Raw genomic sequence first — 4,488 nt, forward strand, 5'->3', positions numbered from 1 at the left:
AAAAAAAAAAAAAAAAAAAAAGATAGAGTTTGTTTCCTTCTCAAAGAGTTGACTGGGTATAATGTTTTTTTGATTTGTATTAGCAGTTGTCTTCATCAGGGAGAAGAAAAGACAGTGACCTGTTATTCAACCACCATAGCATTAATCCTTATTAAGTTCAGCATGCCCAAATACAAACCAAGAAATATCCCTAGAATGTTCCAGTTAGCAGTCTATTTTGTCTATTAATTTGAAATTGATGGTATAGTTGCTTTTTTATAACATAAAGATGAATAATGCATTTTTAAATTTTAACTTGACTTTTTAATAATATATTCACATAATTTAAATTTCAAAAGATTTATAAGCATATTCAGTAAAATTTTCTCATCCAATCCCATCCCCAGACACCTGCTTCATCCAAGAAGCACACAGTACTGTAATGGATTAGAAAAAGGAAATTTCTGACATTTTCTCCTTGTCGGAGTTTTTCAAATGCCATCTATGTAAGAAACAGAGAGATTTCGATAATATTTAAAACTCCAAGTACCGTATCTTTTCCATATTGAGCAAAATATCATACTTCAATTTAGTGGATATTTAAAAGTATTGCTTTCTGGCATTTGTTTTTAAAAGAAAAGTTAAGAAGTTTTATATGAACATATTTTGCAGTTGTAAGTTCAAATTAATTAAGCAGTTGGAGTGTCACTTTGTATCAGTTTTTCTAGGATTACATTTTCTTGCTTCAGTGTCAGTGTTCCTGCAAATCCTACAGGATCAAGAAAATGTATTTCGAACTTTGTAGAAAGTTTGAAAATCTAAAATCTAATTATAATCTAAAATCAAATTCTATCCTGAAGAAGAAATTATTAATAGTGAACAGATATGTGATATTATGCTTAACCCATTTGCTAAAGAAGTAAATGCATTGAAAATGATCTAAAGCATTTTTTAATTTCATGAACAAATAACTTTGCACCCCAGTAAAAAAGAAATTAGTAAGCTTAGGAAGTCTTCTTAACTTTAATTATTTCTTTGGAAAATAAACTGCACAGATATATAGGTCTTGAACCAGTTTTTCAAGTTAATCATTTAAAAACAAATAAGCTAGTTGCACTTTATTCATTGTGAGAAACAGAACATGTCCACTGTTCTTTTAAAGATGTAGCAAGAAAACTGAAAGTGAAAGCAAGAGAATCATTTTAGCTTCACCTTTCACTAAACACAACTGGTTCTGAAAGCTATGACTATAATTACAACTATAAGAACTTTTTGTTCAGCACAGCTTTATTTTAGAATAGCCAAAATTCATTTGTTCATTAAAATTCTTTTTTAAAAAACAGAAAAGTAATATTATATATTGGCCACATGACATGACTTCTCCTTTATCTGCATAATTGGTTTTTAGAGTTATTTTTAGAAAGTGAAAATTACTAAACACAAAGAATTTCAAAAATAGACACCCACCGAAATAAGACCCAGCTGTTTTACTAACATGTGCATTTTAGAATATTAAAAGCTCAGTTTAATTACATTTCTGAAAAATTATGTGAATTTTATTCTAAATTCCTTTGCTTATTGTTGTTGTTGTTGTTTTTAAGCATGTCACTTCCTAAGTTATGGATACTTGGACAAACAAGTATATAGTTTTGCTCCTCTTCTCTTGTCATTATCCACAACATTTCTTCCTGGAAGATTTTTTTAAAAAGTCTAAACCTTCTCTGCCTGTTTTCTGGGGGCTGGGAGGAAGCAAAAAACAGACAAACAAATAAAAGAAAAATCAGCCGTATAATGAGAAAATGCAAATTTACTCAATGAATATTGCTGCTGAAGTTAATATTTCAAGCAGATCTTTTTCCTCTGTTTATGGCAAAAGCTGTAAGAAATTTAAAAATTATTGTGGAAAAATTTTTGTCTCATGTGGCCATAAATGATTATTTATATAGAAAGGTTAATTTTTCGGAACTATATCCTTTCTTTCATGACTCCAAGGAGGAATTTTAAAACCAATTTTACAATTACTCTTTCCAAGTAGCTTTTTCTGTGAAACTGAACCATTCTCTTTGTTTATTAAGATATGAGATTCGAAAGATAATTGACTCTATTTCTATATGTCAATGTTAATTTATACATCTTATTTACTTTGCTTACCTATTAATCCATTTACCTATTAGATTAATGTTGTATCTGTAATTTTGTTCTTTTCCAATACATCAGTTCCCATGAGGACACTATTTCTATTTATGTCATTCTAATTCAAATTCATGATATATTTGATATTAAATGATGACTTCTTTTCATATGAATATTTTCTAAGTTTAGTTGATTGGTTGACTAAAATATACCAGTTTGAAAAATTAACCTTAAACTTATTATCATTCTCAGCAATTTCTTCCCCTACTCAAGTTCACAGTGCTAGGCATGTTCTGACTGCTCTGAATTATAGCTCATCATTTTTAATAGTGATTCTGGTGAAAACACATCAGTTTATTAATTCAAATTCTGAAAATTGAAGAGTTTGTAAAGTATAGAAGAAACATATTTCTGTGATTCAGCTGTTCATATTGTGTGGGCTGCACTACCTCCGGTGTAGGATTCTTACAATGGAGAGTAATCGTCTCTGTGTCCTTGAGGCTGACGACTTGTGATATAATGATAGCCAGAATGGCACTCAGAGCCCTAGAATCAATTTGAGTTTCCAGAAATAGTCCACCTTCCCACACAGTAGTCCAGTTTTCAGATATAGTATATATGTGCAGAGAGTTTCCAAAGTAAAGATTTGGGGTGGTGGTTAGCCAGAAGTGTAGGCACAATCATTGAACCCAAAAGTGTACTTTTCTGATGTTGTGAACATAAGATTGCAGTACAATCCTCCTTGGAAGTAAAGATATGTGTTTGTAGTTTCTGCCACAGAAACTGTTATTATAAGGACAGTTATAAATGGGGCTGTCTTTCTTTTCATTTAAAATCTTCTCCTGCTCATCTGAGTTCTGTGCTTCATAATGTATACAATACCAACAAAAACTGAGAAAATTCTTGCTAATATAGGTAGATAATAACAATTATCACTATTACTAGCCCTACCATCACAGCCACCACCAAAATCATCTCATGTATACCAAGTACTATGTTAGATAATTTAAATATGTGATATCATTGTATCATCACAACAAACAAAAAGGTAGACATTGTCTCCAGTTTACAGATAGAGAAACTCAAGTTTTTGTTACTATATCTGTCATTCCCTAAAGAAGGGAGTATTTACAGAGTATGGGCAGTGTTAGGGGAACTAACAAGGGATGATCAAACACCCAGGCAGGAACAACAGCAGGAAGCCATCATATCTCATACAGAAAAGAGCATGGAGAAGGAATCTGCCCCCTGTGAGCCTGAGAAGGGGAGATTCCCATACTGATAGGAGTTCTGACTGAGAGGAAGCTGGCTACTGCCAGACTGATGTGAGGCTGGGCGGAAGCAGGCTGAATAGTAACTGACCTCTTGCTTCTTTCACACTCCGGGTGTCATCACGTGGCTCCTTTCAGCTGTACCCAATGGCAATCCAGAAAGCAAGTTAGCAAAGTGTGGCAGCCCATGGAGCTCAGGCTCTAGGGGCACAGAAAGGTAGTAAAGAGTGATTATTATAGAAAGAATAATCACCAGAGATGGTTGCTTTACATGGAAGTAAGCAGCAGAGCTGGAATTCAAGTGCAATTTTGTTTTCTCCAAAAGCAACACTCTTAACCTCCATATACATTTAAAGGCTCATTAGATTGGAGATTTAGATTAGATGGTGATCTAAGAAGAAATTAGAAATAACCAGAGAAGAGAAAACCAGAACTAATCTCCTACTTTCTTTTCAAGAAGTGAGGGGCATTTATTATGTTTAACACTCCTTTCCTCTTAAAAAGTTACAGTAAAGATGATGATGATGATGATGATGATGATGATGATGATGATGATGATGATGATGAAGACGACGACGATGATTAGAATAATAGCTCCTGGCATTCAGAATTTTGTAAATAGAATCACTGTCTTATACCTCACACAGATTAAATTTAGATTCCTTAAATTAAAAAGAAAACATCTCAGCTGCATATGACTTACAGCCAAGAGTTGTTGATTCACACTTGCTGGGTAAAACAGCTGATGCCCTGTAGCTCCCTGTGGTTCCCAAGGGAAGAGTGTGACGCACTGGGGAATCTGTGTGAACTGCCCACTACGTTCAGCAGCTACATGCATAGCTTTTACATATAAATTGGTTTCAAAGTGCTTTTATATCACAGGAAGTTTTTATTTTTAGTTGTGTCTCTACATATTCATGTTCTGCATTTTACCATGTCTATAACCATACAAACATACTCTTTTATTCTGACTTGTTCTTCATATGTAATACTAAAAAATATACTTCTAGAGGGGCGGAGCAAGATGGCCGAATAGGAACAGCTGCAGTCTCCAACTCCCAGCGCGAAGGACACAGAAGACGGTGATTTCTGCATTTTGAACTGA

Source organism: Colobus angolensis, unplaced genomic scaffold (genome assembly GCF_000951035.1).
Source record: "Colobus angolensis palliatus isolate OR3802 unplaced genomic scaffold, Cang.pa_1.0 Scaffold14, whole genome shotgun sequence".
NCBI classification, from domain to species: domain Eukaryota; kingdom Metazoa; phylum Chordata; class Mammalia; order Primates; family Cercopithecidae; genus Colobus; species Colobus angolensis.